At 32.3% G+C, this 22,058-nt stretch overlaps 1 protein-coding gene and 1 long non-coding RNA gene across 2 annotated transcripts in view; one reads left to right on the top strand and one right to left on the bottom strand.

Annotated features, from left to right (window-relative positions):
* LOC142333334 (dynein axonemal heavy chain 10-like) overlaps window positions 1–22,058 on the bottom strand; it is a 363,654-nt gene that overhangs the window by 30,965 nt on the left and 310,631 nt on the right. The gene's annotated exons all lie outside the window — the stretch shown is intronic.
* Window positions 8,737–22,058, top strand: part of LOC142333405 (uncharacterized) — a 44,142-nt gene continuing 30,820 nt past the window's right edge. The window contains exon 1 of the long non-coding RNA XR_012758592.1: window positions 8,737–9,065. This is a non-coding gene — a long non-coding RNA (uncharacterized LOC142333405). The remainder of the gene's footprint in view (window positions 9,066–22,058) is intronic.

Genomic DNA, 22,058 nt, shown 5'->3' on the forward strand with positions numbered 1-22,058 from the left:
ATCACTTACATCATTATTATTAATTTTTATATCATGTTCAAATACTAATGATTTGTCATTACTGAATCCATCACTACTAGCACTGTCAATTTCATTGAATATTTTATGTAGACGATTATCTAAAACGTTATCTTTACACTTGTCGAGTATCATATATTTTGCATTCTGAATATTATCCTCAATATTTTCTAAAACTGAATCGTCAATAGTCTCATCAGCAAGATCCATGGGGGAGTCCCATGTTGTCATGGGACTCCCTTTCTTATTACGGTTTCTTTCTTATGTTCTTCAATTGCTACTGTTGCTGTTTGGTTCCTGTACATGTTAGCAATTGTTCTTCTATCTCTGTATTTGAACCCTATATTTTTTTAAATGCTGAACATTTTATTCCAGTCTACGTTATCTTTTTAGCCTTTTCTAGGTCTATAAACGCCAAGTATGTCGGTTTGTTTTTCTTTAATCTTCCTTCTACTATTAATCTGAGGCCTAAAATTGCTTCCCTTGTCCCTATACTTTTCCTGAAACCAAATTGGTCTTCTCCTAACACTTCCTCCACTCTCCTCTCAATTCTTCTGTATAGAATTCTAGTTAAGATTTTTGATGCACGACTAGTTAAACTAATTGTTCTATATTCTTCACATTTATCTGCCCCTGCTTTCTTTGGTATCATTACTATAACACTTTTTTGGAAGTCTGACGGAAATTCCCCTTTTTCATAAATATTACACACCAGTTTGTATAATTTATCAATCGCTTCCTCACCTGCACTGCGCAGTAATTCTATAGGTATTCCGTCTATTCCAGGAGCCTATCTGCCATTCAAATCTTTTAATGCTCTCTTAAATTCAGATCTCAGTATTGTTTCTCCCATTTCATCCTCCTCAACTTCCTCTTCTTCCTCTATAAAACCATTTTCTAATTCATTTCCTCCGTATAACTCTTCAATATATTCCACCCATCTATAGACTTTACCTTTCGTATTATATATAGGTGTACCATCTTTGTTTAACACATTATTAGATTTTAATTTATGTACCCCAAAATTTTCCTTAACTTTCCTGTATGCTCCGTCTATTTTAGCAATGTTCATTTCTCTTTCCACTTCTGAACACTTTTCTTTAATCCACTCTTCTTTCGCCAGTTTGCACTTCCTGTTTATAGCATTTCTTAATTGCCGATAGTTCCTTTTACTTTCTTCATCACTAGCATGCTTATATTTTCTACGTTCAAACATCAGCTGCAATATATCGTCTGAAACCCAAGGTTTTCTACCGGTTCTCTTTATTCCGCCCAAGTTTGCTTCTGCTGATTTAAGAATTTCCTTTTTAACATTCTCCCATTCTTCTTATACATTTTCTACCTTATCTTTTTTACTCAGACCTCTTGCGATGTCCTCCATCAAAAATCTTCTTTACCTCCTCTTGCTCAAGCTTCTCTAAATTCCACCGATTCATCTGACACCTTTTCTTCAGGTTTTTAAACCCCAATCTACATTTCATTATCACCAAATTATGGTCGCTATCAATGTCTGCTCCAGGGTAAGTTTTGCAGTCCACGAGTTGATTTCTAAATCTTTGCTTAACCATGATATAATCTATCTTATCAGATAGATTATATCTGATTGCAGTATCGCCTGGCTTTTTCCAAGTGTATATTCTTCTATTATGATTTTTAAATCGGGTGTTGGCAATTACTAAATTATACTTCATGCAAAACTCTATAAGTCGGTCCCCTCTTTCATTCCTTTTGCCCAGCCCGTATTCACCCACTATATTTCCTTCCTTGCCTTTTCCAATGCTTGTTTTCGGTCAAGGTCGCAGAAACAACGTTGTTTGAGAACCAACAGTTTAGTCGATGTCGCAATACGGCTAGAATAATTCAACAAACCCCGTTGTTATCAAAAACATACCGCGAATTACATCATCGACGTAACGCATGTTATTTATTACTATGTCAATACTGTTCAGAGTGGGGAGTGACGATGGAGCTCTCTGTGTGCAGTCAGATTACTTATCGGTAAATCGTTTCGGGTGTGTTTCATAATAATTCTGTTTCGTTTTTAAGACGTGCTCGCATAACTGTTAACAAAATTAAGCCGGCAGTACAGAAAATATTTTCTGAGATGTTTCTTTAATTATATTTTTCTGACCCGATACATATTATTCGGCAACTTGACTTTATTTAATCGGGTCGAGCGATACGGCGGCTATCTTAATATGTTGTGATCGCAATCCTGTATTTTGTTGAATTTGTACTTTTCATAGCGGTTCTTATTTAATCGCAGTAGGAAAAAAGAAGAAAACCCCTTTTCTACCGATATTTGAAGGTTACTTGATTTTTCGTGTGAAATACGCAAAAAATATTCTAAAAATACGCCCTATTAACTAATCTTTCTCGTTTTCCTAGCCAAATTTAGGCGCTTTTAGACCTAACATTTTCCGAACATCGGCTATTTTAGTCAGAAATGGCTATTTAAAAAAAAAATTAAAGCCTTTTTTCTTATTTTTTATAAGTTGAGGAAGCGTTTTATAAGCTAATTGATATTTATAAAAATCCATTAACCGATAACGCTAAGCGTTAAAAAGTATCGGTTATTTAAAAGGTAGCGTATTTGATTCTGGCTTGGACCGGTTAAATTTAAACTACGTATAATTTCTTTCCCCGATCAAATGTATCAAAAGTAACCTAATATAATACACAAGTAAGGGAAGCAAAGGAGGTCGTATATGGTGTTAATCGCGTCTCCATCGTGTAACTTTTCAAACGAGGTCCTTTTTTACCTTACTCGTTTTCGTACTTCCGCAGAAGAGTGAAATTTTATAATTCAAGATATAACTAAAACCGTCTTTTTACAGTATATATTAAATCTAGCGACTTGCAAACTTTATGTGAATTTAGGTGCACACTTAAATCGACCCACCGGGTCGGTCTAGTGGCGAACGCGTCTTCCCAAATCAGCAGATTTGGAAGTCGAGAGTTCCAGCGTTCAAGTCCTAGTAAAGGCGGCTATTTTTACACGGACTTGAATACTAGATCGTGGATACCGGTGTTCTTTGGCGGTCGGGTTTCTATTAACCACACATCTCATGTACGGTCGAACTGAGAATGTTCAAGACTACACTTCATTCACACTCATACATATCCTCATTCATCCTCTGAAGAATTATCTAAACGGTAGTTACCGGAGGCTAAACAGCAAAAAAAAAGAAAGAAAGGTGCACACTTAAAAGTTTAACCGAGGTAATATGCACACACGCGCGCGCGCACACACAAATTCTTACACGAAACTGAAGTAACATATTAAGAAAGCGTAGTAGTAAGCAAGTTGTTATTACGATCGACAAATTTTAAGGAGTATCAAACTGACATAATAATAGCGATCACAGTGACTTAGTAAACTGCTAAATTGCTAACTCTACTCTAAAAATAGCTGAAAGATTACTTTGAAAGTTATAAAAATAGTGTAGTACACTGTTCTTAACTAAAACTCGATATTGATTATTAGTTAAAAACAAAATTCTGATAATAAGAATAGCTAATATACATTTTAAAAGTTAAATTTTCAATCCCGTATGTATTTTTCAATAAACTTTCAAGCCTTCTCTTCATTAAACTTAATTTTTTTATTCTGTAAAGGAAATTCCCGATTATAGTTTTCTCCTTTTAGTGGAAAAATGTCTAATCGGTAAATTACATTTTTTAGATAGACGATGTGGAGATATTATTTTTTTTTTATAACCGTATTTTCTTACGATTATCATCAAATTGTTTCAGAGTAACGATAAAAACCCCGATGTCATTCTGATATAAATGGCGCGAAAACTCGAGAAACTTTATCGGAGGCGTTAGGGTAAACACGTTCCACAAAATTGTAGCTGACGCTTGTTAGAATTTTATCATTGATTTCTTTGTATTTGTTATTTCTATTAAGACGCCGGTTTAGGTAAGAGTAGGTGTTGCGATATATACGCGTGAGGTAGAGTAGAACGTGAAAAAATTTACTTTCGTAAAACGTTTGTGTTATTAATGTACAAAATACCGTAAAAATTAAAAACCGTAATTAATTAAAAGCGGAGTTTGAATTTGTTATTTGCCGCGATGCGGAAAATTTAACGTGAAAAAGATCTACTTACCGTTACATAACACAGAGTTTGTCATAGAACAAGATATTAAGTCTATACTGTACTCTCCTACCGTCATCTTTTTCACATACGTAGTACATATTTTGTTGCGTTATTATAATATTCGTGTAATTTTCATAGCGTTATTATAATATACCTTCACTTTGTATTCTTTTCTTTTCAAAATGTCGATCGGATATCCCGAGCAATAAAAAATCACAAAACGATACGTTATTTAGAAATTCATGAACATTAATCCAGTCGATACGAGCGAATAGTAAATTTTTTTTGTGATCGAGGAATAAATGATATTAATGAAGTTTACAGCGTACACAACTCGACTTGGACTTGGAAAACAGGAAGGCTGCAAAATGTTCTGTTTTATATGTATAAATTAAAAAAATATCTTATATTTATTTCAAGTACATAAAATAATTATACATCGTAGTTAGTAAATGCTATTAGGAATAAAAAAAAATCTTTAGGAAACGGTAAAAAAAACCCAAATACGTAACGCGAAAGAAAAACTATTAAAGTAATAATTATAATGTAAATCTAAAATCGCAGCTTTTAAGTGTAATTTGGTTTTAGGACGATTCGAGTCGAAAGCGAAATCAGCTAAAAACAGTCTAAAGCTTTAATATTGGAAGGACAGGTAGAAGGAAAAAATTGTGTAGGCAGGCCACGTTTATGAATATGTAAAACAAATTGTTAGGGATGTAGGATGTAGAGGGTATACTGAAATGAAACGACTAGCACTAGGTAGGGAATCTTGGAGAGCTGCATCAAACCAGTCAAATGACTGAAGACAAAAAAAAAAGTCTAAGGATTAAACATTTATCTCGTAAGATAGAATCGAGGTCGGGATTACTTCACCCTTTAAGTTTATTAAAATCATTTCCTTTATTCGAGCGATAGGAAACGTTTGTCCATTTTCATTAACGGTACAATTTTTTATTAATCGATACGTAATACAGCCGTTTGTTTAAAAATGTTTCCGTTTAATTGCCGACTAAAGAGAAAACCGTGTATTGTGACCGCTACTTAATAGAAAAGTATAATTTGTTTAAATAGACTTCGATAAATAATAACATTATTAGTTATTAATTTTGTCGTCGTTTTATATTAGTAATTAATTATCGTTTATTATAATTTTACATTTTGTAATAGTCGAGTGTCGCCGTACATATTTTCCAATGTTTTTAAAGCTTAAAAACTCTCTCCATAATGATGATAAAATAACAAGGTTGTTATGTTTTATTTTCTGGTTGTTTTTCTGCTTACCTATGCGGTTTCATTACGTTATTGAATCGCGTAAAAATTAAAGGAAAACTAAACAAAGAAAAATAATTACGTTTTAGTGTTCTTTTTAACCCGATTCGACTTTACGCCTTTGTAAAACTTGGACGGATTTTAAAATGTTAATAATATAATTAAAATTTTCTCATCACCCGATTTTTATGTTTCGGGTCGTTGACCTTTTGGCTACCGACGGTTATTATAGTGATAGCTGTTTCTGTCGGTTATATTTACTTCTAATAAGAAAAAAAACATCTTTATAAGCCGAGTAAGAAAATCTTTTTCATTATTATGATCGCAACAGCAACCTTAAGTCAACTCTTAAGTCAATACTTGGTAACTGAGATTCTACCTTTCCTAAACAGTAAGTATAGCTATTATTTTAAAAGAATTTAAAAAAATAGTTTCATTGTTTCCGTAATAACAGATATTACGAAAAGAATGAAACTATATATAAAAAAAAATACAGTAGGCAACTAATATTTATTTACCCAAGTCATTTTCTCATTCTGTTTATCTAAAAGAACGTATTTTTTAAATTTAAAAATAATTCTGATCGAAAGTTATCGCTCGATAAAAGGCCTGATTCTTGATCGCCGTTCCTCTGAACAAACAGGAATAAAATTAGTTGTTAGACGGTTAATAAAACATATTTTGGAATTCTTTTGCGCGTTTCAGACGTACCTAAAGTTCAACACCGATCGACAAACATTCCAAGAGTTATTATTGTTTCGTTTTCACTGCGCGAGTTGATTTTTCTGGAGGTTACTACGGAGTAATACGTCGACGGAGAACAGCAGACTCTGTCCCTACATAATATTATGTCATTGTTAAAAAAACCGCCAAAATTACTACGAGTAATTACGTTGTTTTGTTCCGAGGTGAGGTGAGCGTTTTATAATTACGATAATAGCGCTTTGTATGTCACGCCGCTTCCTCATCTATTCCACCGATTCTGCTTATTCCCCTATTTACTTTATTGTAATCATCGATATATACCGTATATATATGGATTGCTGGCCGAGAATTGTAAATCTGGTCCTGTACATAGTTTCCCCCGTTCTCTTACGTCTAATCAGACAACAACCGATCAGGTTTTATTAGAATCCCGTTATTTACGAGTATTAATTTTCGTACGGTTTCTAAACTTCCGTTTGTGTAATATATTTACGTTTTAAATATTTAGTAAAACCGGTAATTAAATTCATTTATCCGTCGACCTTACGTCGAATTAGTTATTCGTATAAATAAGCGCTTAAATAATTTATTAAATTCTTACCGTAGTTTACCGTGTAAATAACTTCACAAATCTTTTTCGTTGTAGTTTATCGAATACCGATGAATACTACGTAAAGATAGTACAGATGAATAATTAAATACAGATAAAGCTTTCAGACTTTATATAACAGCAGTAATAATCTTTTCTTAAGCTAACTGATTGTACTCGATTAAAAAAATTATATTATCGATTACCTTGAAAAGTACGAATTTATAAGTCGCCTATTTTTTCAGGTAGTCGTTGAGTTACACGCTCGAGTTCACTCGCATCGGTTGCTGTTCTAGACGGTGTAACTGAAATCTCTTATACGTAAACTAAACGGTCTTCTGTAGGCCTTCATGAGCCTAATCGATCTACCTTTAGCGATAAAGTCTACCAAACTATTGAACGAACTAAGATTTTTGTTGTCCGGTACAAGTTGAGAACTACAATTCTCGCATTGCAACTCGTCTTGCTGTAAATCCGCAGATATAACGTAGAATGTTATCTTGATAGTAAGAATGTTCGTAATTTTCTTTCAAGAAACGGCCTCAAAATCATCTTCATCTTTATTACCAAAGTAAAATGTAACGCACGCAATCGTAAAATAACTTTCACAATGTGTGTTTTGTGTGCTTACAGATGAAATGATATTCCGTTCCCGTTCTGTTTTTCTGTACATTTTTATAGTACAGATAATAACCAAGATAAGAAGTTATCTTGCGAGTGTTGTCTTATCATCGTCGATAAATTTATCGGTGAGAAGTGCAAGAGTAATTCCGTAAATGCATTCGGTAAAATTGTTTCGACAGTGTTTAGCTCTGTGAATTGTACGTTTCTCAGATGTACAAATATTCGGGCAGATGTTCAAATTATTTATTACGTAGTTTTTTCTTTTTCGTATTTAGTTTCCGGGAATTACCGTTCAGGTATTACTTCAGAGGATGATATGTATGAATGTAAATGAAGTGTAATCTTGTACATTCTCAGTTCGACCATTCCTGACAAGTGTGGTTAATCGAATCCAACCACCAAAAAACACCGGTATCCACGATCTAGTATTTAAATCCGTATAAAAGTAACTAAATGTCATTACTAGTATTTGAACGCTCGAACTCTCGACTTCCAAGTCGAGAGTACTTGGGAAGACGCGTTCACCACTAGACCGACCCGGTGGGTTTATTACTCGGTTTGATCAAATTATTTATTACGTATTCAATATTATTATTACATTATTACGCATGTAAGATTCGTTGCAAAGATTAGAAACGGTTTGAAGGTAAACACAACACATTGGCAACATCATTGGATCGTTGTGGTTTGATGATTCATATTCTGTCATTCTTTTTTTTAAAGGATTTTGCGCAAAACTCGTACATTAATTTTTTGTTTTACATATTATTTCTATTTTTTCTAATGACTGTGATGTATGTAAAATATGTGCTACTATAATATTACTAATTAAGAGTAATATTTACTATGAAAGTAATGATGTTTATTAATTAGATAACCATTTGGCGATCATTATAAACATTTTGAATCGGTTATCAGTACATAAAATGTATATTCGTGTTTTGGTGAAGACAGAAATCTTATTTAATTTCTCATTCTATATTCCCTATTAAGCCTGAAAAAAAAGTTTTATTTATTGAAATTTTTTTTGTATTTGTTCGTACAAGAGTTATGTATATCTATCTATAAAGGAATTGATGAAACAACCGTAAAACTTTAACGTATATTTATATATATGTTACAGTCTATTTTAGACTATAACATAAAAGAGTTTTCTCTTTTTATATTTACACTGCCGCTTGTGGTAAAAAAAAAAGAATTCAGTTAAAACTGACAATAGTTTAAAACAAAAAGACAGACGCTATTATTTGTAATGCTTTCAAGGACAAGTGATACTATAGAAAAAAACTTAAGAAATGGCGTGTACGTGACCGCTGCGCGCGCGCTCACTCTATCTTTCTCTCTCATCCCCTGTTCATGTCGATTAGAGGGTGAGGCATGAAAATATTAATCATCGTATAAGTTTTTTTTTTCATCAGCCCGTAATGCTGTCTAAAGAGAGAGAACTAAAATTAAGTTGTATATAGTTAGCAAAGATAAATCATTAATTTTAAAATTAATCTTTTTCTTTTTTTTTTGTAACAGCCTTTAAATGATTAAATTAAAATTTATGTATTTAAAATAAAGTAAAATAAGAATTTGAATTATGCTGCTTTTGGATTGCAAGTTTTTTTTAATATGTTTAATTTTCATTAGCGTATTTCCTTCATTAATGCGATATACTGCGGTGAAACAAAGTTTTGTGATGAAATGTTTTAATAAGCGACAAATAAAATTTTATAAATGGATATCAGGCAAAACACGACTTTAATAATGTAAGTAGAATATACGAAATATTTTGATTTTATTTATTTAGAAAATATTTATTACGTAAATGTATGTATTAATTTATTGATTCGTACGATTTCCTCGTACTGACGACACTCAGTCGTGTCACACACCATCGAGATATCCTTTTGATTTATTAAATCGGAAAACAAATACGATCCATTATTTTGGAAATTATGAACACCGTTTCCAGTTTATTCCATAATAATTTTTAATTACCATTTTTATCGCATAAGTATTATTGTTTAGTGAAAATATCCTTGTATATTCATTAGTCGGAATAAGAGCTAACTTTTCTAGTTTGTGATCTGTTTTTTAATCTTTAATTAAAATTAATAATTATTAATTTTAATTATGAACGTCTAATTTTGAAAAAAATAATAAAAAGGTAGAAGAATTTGAAATTAGTTTACTTATACTCAAAATGCCGTTACCGTATCAAATTACACTAACGCAAATCCATTTATCGAAATATACGTAGTCAATTTATAAATTTGCCTTTTGATTTTGAAACGAATTCATAGGTTACAGATTGTTTAACTAATACGCGATTGTTTTGTGCCGTTGAACCTAAATAAATCGTTCCTTGAAATTTCAAAATCCTTTACCGGTCTCGTAATAAAATCGATTTAATATTACACGTTTGTTTTTTATTTTATTTGAAATCTAAATATTATCCCAAAAACAATATAATAATATACACCAGAATTAGAAACACTACAATAAAATATGCCACATTTTTTTTGTTTTTTTTTTTTTTAATCGGTAGATTGTATACGGATAGATTAATTAAATATTTTAAATTGACCTATTAATTTATTACCTTAGTTATTATTTTATTATATAAAGCTACCACAAACATTAAAAAGTACAATATAAGTTGACCGATTAATAAATATACCTGTAACAAAATGCAAAAAGGAGCCCTTAAAAATACAATTAAATTAAATAGTAAAATAATTTTTGCGTCTAATTATCGACATCGTATAACACATTCGCTCGTAGACACACTCAACACTCTCTCTCTTCTACCGAATAGATTTAATGAGGTTTTGTGAATTAAGTAACCGTACCTGATTAAGTAAGTTTTCATCCCTAAATGCAGCGTTCACCTTCAGTAAATCTTTTATCTTTTCTCGTACGTTTAACAGAAATAGAATGCAAATGTTACGTAAAATTAGTATTGCGATATTATTTGATAAAATGACCCGAAGAAAACTATAAACAGATATACATGTTTTTATAGCGAAATAGTATTATCCCCTATAAAGACTGTAAAACGGATTAAAAAACCCAAGTAAAAAACGATGAATATTATTTTTTTGCAATCGGTTGGTTCAATCTGATGCAATATTAATAAATAATTCGAAAAAAATGGATTGTTTGATTCTCCCTTGTCCAATGGAGACGAAAAATCAACCGATTTATAGTCAACCGACTATTTGTAGCAACTTTCAATTGTTTTTTTGTAAACTGGTTTTCGTTTACTAGGTAGGAGGCAAAATCCGATTAGAAATTATGTTGAATATTCCTACCGTTAAACCGATCGATTTAAAACTTATTTAATACGTACTTTCATTCTACTAAATCTCAATTTTCTACAATCGCTATATAAAAATTCAAAATAACGAAAACTAGCCCTCCCTCGACTTTGTTTTTCAAAAATTTAATCCTATCAATACCTCATAAAGAACATTTTGAGTCGTTTTCCAAGTGTTTATGTCGAGTCTGTCTGAAGTAATTAATAAAAATACAGGTATGCTACGAACACACAATTCCAGAAATTTCTATTTTGAGTTTTTTTATCTAATAGCGCTTACAAACTTCAGCATCTACAAAAGCCCCAAAACCCAAATCGTTATACTATTTGTTTATAGCTATGCTGTTTCAGCATCGACAGAATTTTAGTCGGGAAGTTAAAATACAGATGAGTTCAACGGTATTAATAAAATAGTCATTAATACGTGAACGTAGAAAGGAAATCGACCAAATTTTTTTCTACAAACAATCTTCATTTTAAAAAGATTGTAAGGACAGAATAATAATCAAAAAACCACTGGCTTACACTTTTCGTAAAACAAAAGAATACAGACACTGAAAAAAATAAAAATAAATAAACGTAATTTTAGCGTTAACGAGATCGCGTTAAGCAAATTAATCTCTAAGATTGGAAATATTAAAAATAAAATTAATTTTGTCAAGACGGTGGGAAATTATTCTTTAAAGAAAATAAAACCGGTTACAGATTCCTACGGCAAATGAAAATTTATATTGAAATTAGAATAAAAACCAATTTGGCTCGTTATAAGAAAAGAGAAATACGCCTTTGCTAGGCGACTAAAAATAAAATAAATTTAAGTTAGAAAACAATTATCGGAAACTTATTGTAACAGCAATGCAGAAAACTATCGTTAAATAAAAGTACGGAAACACCGTTTAAAAAACGTTAAAATTAAAATTTTTTTCTTTTAATTTTTCTTTCTCGCAAAAGCTTCTAGAACGCTAAACGTTACTCTTAACGGTTGACGATATTGAATCTTCATGTCATCGAGTCTCGAGTTAAAATCTTTTTTTATAATACCAAACTTAAAATAAGAAAAGTGAAGTAGCGGCCGGTTACAGGGTATCATTTTATAAATTCATTTTTTTAAATTGAAATTTCTATCTTTGCATTTACAACGCTTATTACTGATGTATATAAATATATTTTTATTTAATTACGATTATTTTATTCGGCATAATCTAATTTTTATTTACGATCACAAACATTAGACGCATAATAAATTGTTGCCGGTATCGCTTTTGAATAATAACTGTAAATTCTATTACGCTGGAATGAATCTTCGTTAACTTTATGAAAAATAATTACATTTTTTCTCTTTGTAAAGCTATAAGGAAAAAAGAAATTGTGGAATAAACAAATAGATTTTGAATATTTTTTTACAAACTAATTTCTATTTTTTGTTATATCCGAACACTTATTTAAATAAAATAAATATTAAAAAAGAAAATGTAATTTTATAACCGAGAAAAATCCTTTCCGATCGTGGATTTATTGCGTTTTATTACTTTTAGTTGTAAATACAGTAAATTAAAGAACGTTTTAAATTTTAAATATATTTATTATCTACTACAGTATATTTTTTTGGCATCGAACACATTTAAAACAAACGAGGTACAAGAACCGTCATTCAGATAATACTTTTTCTGATAGTAATGATGTTCACTACATCCGCGATCATAGTGAGAACGGAGAGATGTCATTTGTAGAGCTGATAATCACCTGAATTTTAGTTTAACACAGGTATATAGCAGAAGCTGTTCGTTCAGCTTTAACGAAGAAGGAAACAGGAAACCGCTTCACTCCTGAGGTTTCCTACGTAAACTTGGTATGTTTTGATTGTTGTTCTTAAGAATGTATTTGAAGTTGCGGCTTTTGGCCGGTGTCAGGCTGTTTTAATATTTTCCTGACGCCGGTTAATTATTTCTATATAGTGAAAAAATAATGATTCAAGAAAAAAGTTTAAAAAATTCGTTATTTTATTACTTTTTCTGCTTTCCTACCCCCAAAATCACATCCCAAGAAAACGATTAGGTTTATTTTCATTTAGTATGTTAAATGGAAGAAATAAGAAAATTTCACTGAAAAATGTACAACAAAAAGTTATCTAAGGTTTCTTTTTAAGGGGTGGGGGTGAATTATGATGATTTTTTATTGTAATATTATTAATAAAGATTTAAATAAACTAGAAACTTTTTTAAAAATTCCAGAATTTGATATTTTTAAACTTTGATCGATTCTCCCATCACCAATATTGTTTCCAAAGTTACGAAGACAAAAAGAAAAAAAAATACCGTGGACACCGCATGACTTAATTGTACGCCTATTAAATTACATATACACATTTTTTTAGAATGAAAGGTAAATAAAATTTTATTTCATTAATAAATTCGGATATTTTTTCATATTCTTTATTTTATTTAATTATTATTTATTGTAAAAATCGTTTTACAATCAGAGGTTAATAATTGTTTATAAATCAATGTATTTAAATTAAAAAAAGAGATGAAGTCGGATTGGAACCGACCCGATTAAATAAACAATTATTATTAATTAAATTCTGAATAAGTGCTCTGTTTCTGTATAACCTACGGGCCCAAACGGACGCAGCATAAAAGACCATACTTTCGAAGACACCTCAGTACACCGTGTACAAATGACGGCCCGATAGCCCGTAATCCTTCCCAGCAATCCTCCTAAGCTTGTGCATCAGAGACGCTTACGTACTTATGAACTCTAACTCGGCTGATCACACAGCCTTTATACTTAATGTGAGGGTCGCCTGGGCCGTGACCCTTTCTGCGAATGTCAGTCTCAGAAATCCGTCAAATACCAGGTTGCACAGCAGGTGAACGAGAACAGAACCCTGCGGGCTTCCCCTGGTGACGGACGTTTCTACAGCCAGGTATGTATCTCTAAACAGAGCCGTACGCTTATACAAATAGTCACGCACTACGGCCTGCAGGGCTACGGGAACATTGCGGCGTTCCAACTCATAGAGGACAGAACTCCAACACATACCGGTGTTCTTTGGCGGTAGGGTTTCAATTAACCACACATCTCGGGTACGGTCGAACCGAGAATGTATAAGACTATACTTCATTTACACTTATACATATCATTCTCATTCATCCACTGAAGTATTATCTAAAAACGGTAGTTACCGGAGGTTAAACAGGAAAAAGAAAGAGAATTCCAACATAAGGATGGAAATGCTGCCTCTACGTCAGTAAAAATTGCCAACACATATTTACAGTCGGCGCTTTCCACTTCGGCAAGAGAATTTAAGATGCGATCCTTGGTTCCAACCCCTTTAACGAAGCCGTACTGGCCTCGATTAAGAAGCGAGTTCATATCGATGCTTTCCAGAGCCGTTCCACAACCAGCCATTAAAGCAACTTGGCTGATTGGTCGATAACTGCTGATCTCACTCGGATCCTTTCCTGATTTTAAGAGCACCCTCACCAAAGCCACCTTCCAACAAGTCGAAAAGCAACCCTAGCTTAGGCACCCCGAGAACAGCCTGCCAAGCGACTCTGATAGAAAATAGCAACATATGATAGAAAATATCCGAGTCAAGTTGATCAGTCCCCGGTGCCTTTATCTGTGTTATCCTGATTTTTGAGCAAGTTAGGGTTAAACTAGACAATAACTCGATCAAAATTTTTATGAATGTTTAAGCCACCAAAGGAAAAACTGAATAGCAACCGCATTCGTGTAATTTGAAGCCTGCAATTTTTAATTTTTTTTTTAAACAAAAAAACACGGTATTTCCTTTAAATACAAATGACCCGAACAATTTCAAGCTTTTAAATATTTGTTCTGACTTTATAAATCAGAATGAAACTTTATTAAAAATAAAAGATATGTACTTCATCGGTTAAACGCTGTATGAACTCGTAAGAACAGAAAGACAACACTCTTAACACTTCTTCCTATGTGAATTAGACATAATAAAACCTTTCTTTATTAACTTTTTTCTAATTAGTAAATAGTGAAACAGAATTTTTGTTCACCTGGTCTAAGATACCCGCCTCAGAATTGTTTCATACTATCAAGATGTATTATTTACACGCTTAATAACACATTTCAGCCAGGTTTCTATGTTGTTTGCATGTACCGCCTGTAATTTCATGTAAAAAATGTTACATCACATCGATTATTATATTCAGCATTCCTGATGCTCAGTATATATACAAAATTTGACTTAAACTTTACTGGATGACCGATAACTAGATTTTTGAAAAAATCTTTAGATTCGACCAAGTCGATATTCAAAATGTGCGTTTTCAATTTTTTCTAAAAATCTTAATGAATATTACTAACACCGATTGTAAATGCCATGTTATTTCATAAGATATCGATTATTGAAATTTCCAATATTAATATTTTTAAATTATTTTATTTTTCATGACAGTACATGACAGGTAAAGTCGATAGATGGGTGGAATATATTGAAGAGTTATACGGAGGAAATGAATTAGAAAATGGTGTTATAGAGGAGGATGAAATGGGAGAAACAATACTGAGATCTGAATTTAAGAGAGCATTAAAAGATTTAAATGGCAGAAAGGCTCCTGGAATAGACGGAATACCTGTACAATTACTGCGCAGTGTAGGTGAGGAAGCGATTGATAGATTATACAAACTGGTGTGTAATATTTATGAAAAAGGGGAATTTCCGTCAGACTTCAAAAAAAGTGTTATAGTTATGATACCAAAGAAAGCAGGGGCAGATAAATGTGAAGAATATAGAACAATTAGTTTAACTAGTCATGCAACAAAAATTTTAACTAGAATTTTATACAGAAGAATTGAGAGGAGAGTGGAAGAAGTGTTAGGAGAAGACCGATTTGGTTTCAGGAAAAGTATAGGGACAAGGGAAGCAATTTTAGGCCTCAGATTAATAGTAGAAGGAAGATTAAAGAAAAACAAACCTACATACTTGGCGTTTATAGACCTAGAAAAGGCTTTCGATAATGTAGATTGGAATAAAATGTTCAGCATTTAAAAAAAAATTAAGGTTCAAATACAGAGATAGAAGAACTTGCTAACATGTACAAGAACCAAACAGCAACAATAACAATTGAAGACAATAAGAAAGAAGCCCTAATAAGAAAGGGAGTCCGACAAGGATGTTCCCTATCTCCGTTACTTTTTAATCTTTACATGGAACTAGCAGTTAATGATGTTAAAGAACAATTTAGATTTGGAGTAACAGTACAAGGTGAAAAGATAAAGACGCTACGATTTGCTGATGATATAGTAATTCTAGCCGAGAGTAAAAAGGATTTAGAAGAAACAATGAACGGCATAGATGAAGTCCCATGCAAGAACTATCGCGTGAAAATAAACAAGAACAAAACAAAAGTAATGAAATGTAGTGGAAATAACAAAGATGGACCACTGAATGTGAAAATAGGAGGAGAAAATATTATGGAGGTAGAAGAATTTTGTTATTTGGGAATTAAAATTACTAAAGATGGACGAAGCAGGAGCGATATAAAATGCCGAATAGCACAAGCGAAACAAGCCTTCAGTCAGAAATATAATTTGTTTACATCAAAAATTAATTTAAATGTCAGGAAAAAATTTTTGAAAGTATATGTTTGGAGTGTCGCTTTATATGGAAGTGAAGCTTGGACGATCGGAGTATCTGAGAAGAAAAGATTAGAAGCTTTTGAAATGCGGTGCTATAGGAGAATGTTAAAAATCAGACGGATGGATAAAGTGACAAATGAAGAGGTATTGCTGTAAATCGATGAAGAAAGAAGCATTTGGAAAAATATAGTTAAAAGAAGAGACAGACTGATAGGCCACATACTAAGGCATCCTGGAATAGTCGCTTTAATATTGGAAGGACAGGTAGAAGGAAAAAATTGTGTAGGCAGGCCGCGTTTGGAATATGTAAAACAAATTGTTAGGGATGTAGGATGTAGGGGGTATACTGAAATGAAACGACTAGCACTAGATAGGGAATCTTGGAGAGCTGCATCAAACCAGTCAAATGACTGAAGACAAAAAAAAATATGAAGGAGTATTTGCAAGCCCCAATCTAGTGATTAGGTATCTCAATTAATATAGTCGAAAACGGGGAAAATTTGCAAGGATTGATCAAATATTTATTTTTTTTACTTTTCTTATAACTTTCAAGGCTGACTTTCAAAAGAAAATATAGAAACTTTTTTTTAAATCTTTAAATGAAATTTCAAAAATCAAGTTGATATCTTCATTTGTTACCGACAAATTAAAAAAAAAAAAAAAAAAAAAAAAATACTGTTTCATTGTTACTTTGTTTTCACTCTTTTATATTCGGAATGTTAAAAAATCCATTTTATTGAAATGGAACAGCGCAAGAACATGTACTCAAATTTTCATCCATTTTTCAGTATTTTTGCTGGACGTTGATGAATCAGTCATTCAGGACATGTTCTTTTATACACTCCGGGTGATATTTAAGTACGGGAACAGCTTTTTGCTGTGTATCTGAGAAGTATTTGGAAACGGGAAGAAATGGAGTTCCACATTTTTAAAAAATCAGCATTATTGTTGGTTTTAAAATTTTATCCGCTATGTTGAATCACTTATTTTTTTTTTAAATAGGAAGGTGGACGTATGACGGACGATTTCGATTTAAAATTTTACAACAAAAACAATGGTGAAACTCGTTTTTCTGTTAATTCCTTCGTTGTCGAGTTATAAGCAATCAAATTTGCGATGAAGGAAAAATCGTGTTAACAATAAAACGAGGTAAAACGCGCTTTTCCATTTAATGCAATAAATACAAAATACTATAATCTTATTGTATTTTACATTCATAATGCATACAATAACGAATTTTAAACAGCGCTATAATATATATAACAAAAAAAAAAAAAAACCAGATATTCAGTAGAAATATCTGGGCTTGCAAATACCCTTCAGATAAATATCTAAAAACTGTTATCGGCATTTTTTTAAATTCTGATTTTGTAAGGAATGCGACGTTGTACAACATGACGGCTGAACTAACACAGCCCTTGTTAGTGTTACTGTATGTTCGATACGAAGAGTAGTACACGCCTTCCGATAAATTGATTAAAAAACATACATAAAATTAGAAAAATTGACTGCGTCGGGAAACGCAAGTAAGCATATAGTGGGTAAGTAAGCATATAGTATATATATATATATATATATATATATATATATATATATATATATATATATATATATATATATATATATGCTGTACTTTTATGTTGAAACAAGAAGCCGAAATGAGAAATTAATAATTCGTAATGTTGTAAAATAACAACTGATTTACCTTATAAATCTGTAACAAATTTTTTAATTTCAAAATTGTTAAATTTTTTTCAAAGTTTGCCGTATTAAATAATTTAGAACTGAAAACATTTAACTAAATTTTTAAATTAAATATTGTGATAATTTAAGTAAATAATACCTCGCTTTATGTAGCCGTTTAATTTCTAGTAGTATTCCAAATTATTATTTTTTATTATAATTATCGAGAAGGCTGTTGTTATTAGGGTTTGGGCCATTAATTCCGACATGAACTGTTTACAGTTTGTTATCGGATGTAATTCTGAAGGTAATATGTAATAAAAAAGTTACAACGGGGGGGGGGGGGATTTTAACTCGTTTTACTTCTATCGCGATTTTTCCGTTTTACCAACTTTTATTGTTCATAAATAAAAAACGAGGCGTTGAAGAGAAATGGTTTTCGACACTGTATTTTCTGTAAAACATTAAATTAAAGTCGTGTATAGTTTCCTATTTAAAAAAAAATTGTTTCAATATGGCGGATCCAATATGGCTGTCAAAAGATTTCAAACGCACCGTAAATAGAAATTTTCTTACTACATAGATCCGTCTTTGTTTCTACCTCCTAATATTCCACGTTTCATAATATGAATCCGTTTCCGTAGTTTAATTTTAATCTGTACGGTAATATCGTCAGGCGAAGCAAAACAAAAACCGTTTAAGATAGAAAAGGAACGTGAACGAAACACTATATATGCTTGCGAAACATACGTTACAAACTTCTTTCATTAATGCGGTTGAAAATAATGTTATTCTACACTTCACTTGTGTAATACTAAACGTATTTTAATGTATTAAAATAATTCTCGTAGATCTATATTGCAGTTTAACCGAATAGCTCTTAAGCTCTTAAATAACTTATTTATTTTTTCATACCGGATTAGAATTGCATGACAAACGTAACATTAGTTACAGTTGTTACGGACTCGTCTCAGATTTTTATAAAATTTGAAATATAAAGACGTAAGTTACGAGTTATAAAACAACTTTTTTTTGTCAAAAACCCCTTTCACCCGAATTAAATCCCTCCTAATTTATGCAGTACCCGCACCAAAAAGTCTTTATATTGCACTATACGCGTGTAATACACATATAAACGTGAAAGATCGAAATTAGAGAATGTCGATCGACATTTCTTCAGCGAATGAAGACGCACAACAAATACGTCGGTGAAAGATCTAAATGTTTACTATTTCGTATTATACATTCGGAACTTCACCGGTATATGTCGATAAACACAGATAAGCTGTGGCGGGGGTCGAAACGATAACTAGAAATTAAAATTTTAAAAAAAAATTACCCGAAACCAATCTCTAAGGCTAATAGATTACGAGAAATCCTGCTAAAAAACCAAGTCCTAAAAAAAAAAAACAATTACACTCGCTTTGCTCGCTAACCTCGTTCGGTTAACGTTAAAAACAATTATTGCAATTAAAAATGGTCGGGTTGTACGTATATAATGCCCTGATTAAATCGCTTATAAATCTCGTATAGCACAAGCTAAACGAGCCTTCACTAAGAAATATAATTTGTTTACATCAAAAATTAATTTAAATGTCAGGAAAAGATTTTTGAAAGTGTATGTTTGGAGCGTCGCTTTATATGGAAGTGAAACTTGGACGATCGGAGTATCTGAGAAGAAAAGATTAGAAGCTTTTGAAATGCGGTGCTATAGGAGAATGTTAAAAATCAGACGGGTGGATAAAGTGACAAATGAAGAGGTATTGCGGCAAATAGATGAAGAAAGAAGCATTTGGAAAAATATAGTTAAAAGAAGAGACAGACTTATAGGCCACATACTAAGGCATCCTGGAATAGTCGCTTTAATATTGGAAGGACAAGTAGAAGGGAAAAATTGTGTAGGCAGGCCACGTTTGGAGTATGTAAAACAAATTGTTGGGGATGTAGGATGTAGAGGGTATACTGAAACGAAACGACTAGCACTAGATAGGGAATCTTGGAGAGCTGCATCAAACCAGTCAAATGATTGAAGACAAAAAAAAAAAAAATCTCACTTAACTGTGGAAATACCACAAAAAATAATAATTAGAATAATGGAATTCAAAAGCAGTTTCAACCTATCTCTTGATGTTTCCAAAAAACTGAATGTTTTACCCGAAGAATCTATACGTATAAAAATTATTAAGAGTATTTTTCAATAGTTGTAAAAGTCATAAAATAATGCGTATAATACAAGAAGTACGGATGCAGAAGATTCACAAATCCCGGCTGTATTTAAAGAACAGTTTCGAAATCATTTATCTATTTAAGACCTAAAATTTATATCACGTTAGACGATAGTATAAAGCGTATAACTGTTGAAAATGTCTTCATAAAGAGGTGAAGAAATGGATTACCAGTATTCAGGACACTACTGTTACGTTTTCTAAATTACATCGAATAAAATTAATATAGAACGAATAAAATTAAAATACGTTCAAATTTTCACGGTTTTGTGCTCCTGTTGATGAATGAACCTCCACCTTACACGTAACGAGTAATAATATGAACTAGACTCGATGCGACAAACCTTAGATTAATTGTACTTAGATTAGGCTAGATTTTTGTATTACTGGCTGTAGAGACCTGCCGTAGGCACGCCCTTCGCAGCTAGACCCCCCCGGACGGGTTGCTCTGGCGGGCGGCGTCTCGGAATGGGATTATTAGGTGTCCAAAATCGATTACCTCTTGTGCGAAAATATTTTTTTTGAATGATGAAAACCGATATAACGAAAGTTAAATTAGAAATTTAACTCTAGAAAGATACTAACGAATCGGAATTTTCCTGTAATACAGTAACAACAAAAGTATTTGTTGTCAAATCCATTCTTAGATACAGTCCTAATTTTTTTTATCGTTAAGTGTGTTTAATTTAAGGAGGTTTTTAAAAAGTGTTTTTAATATATTTTTTATTTTCTACATTTTATCTTCATAAGTTTATACGTTACAGCTACGCTAGAGCACTTAGCGAAAGATCGTATCGGTACGTTTTACCGACTGCAATTTGAACACAGGGTAAACTATTTAATTTCCGTATAACTAAGATACAGCGGAACAACAGTGTATCCGATACGTTTAACAGTTAGCGTTCAACCGGCTGACGATACGTGCGCCGTTTGAATCGTGAAAATCGGACGAGCGGTTGCCGAAATACTACGGTGGAAACTCATCACACCCCCTCACCGATTTCCGAACGGCGCCCCGGGGGCGCTTGAAAATATTATCATCCGATGGGTACCGCTGGGAGCGGATAGATTTACTTGCTGGGGGGTTCGAAAAAATCTTTCAGAGCGCTAGGACCAACCGATTTCGAGATATTTACGATTTTCTTACCGAAATTCAGATGCGGATAAAAGGTATTAAATATTCCCCAAATATAACGTATATTAATAAGGTATATCGATAAATAATAATATAACAAGTATACATCTAATCACCGCTAGACATGTACTAACGAATCAGGAGTTTCAGCTAGTGAACAGTACATTCCCGTGCTAAGCTAAGGGGATACACACACACATACAAATGCCGTTTAGTAGGATAGAATTACCTGCGGCAATGAAGCTTTTAAGCGGTCCTCTGTGGTAGCGTCTCGACCTTTCATCCGGAGGACTCGGGTTCGAATCCCGGTCAGACATGGTATTTTCACACGCTATACAAAAATTGTCATTCATCTCATCCTCTGAAGCGATATCTAAAGGTGTTCCCGGAGGATAAAAAAATGTAACTTTAGGTATTCCAGAGAATGGAACTCCGTGTATTTATTTGTTAAAGTATTATCGGAATAAATTTGTATTTTAAATCGAATATACAAATTATACATCACTGGAGGCGATTAATTTGACTCGCCGCATTCAGGGTACGCTGATAGCGACTGGACCTTTTCATTTATAAAATTCTGAAAATTTGATTAGATTGTTTATAAATGCGGTGAATTTGATTAATCGCCTCCAGTGTGGGAGAATAACATATTTAATTTGTAAATTTAACGTTGATTAGACGAGATTAGCAAACGTAGGTTACATATGGCGAAAATTTAAACTTCCTTTTTTACGAGCATTTCTTGTAATCTATTTACCGTAAGCGTTGGTATCGA

Source organism: Lycorma delicatula, chromosome 12 (genome assembly GCF_047948215.1).
Source record: "Lycorma delicatula isolate Av1 chromosome 12, ASM4794821v1, whole genome shotgun sequence".
NCBI lineage: Eukaryota > Metazoa > Arthropoda > Insecta > Hemiptera > Fulgoridae > Lycorma > Lycorma delicatula.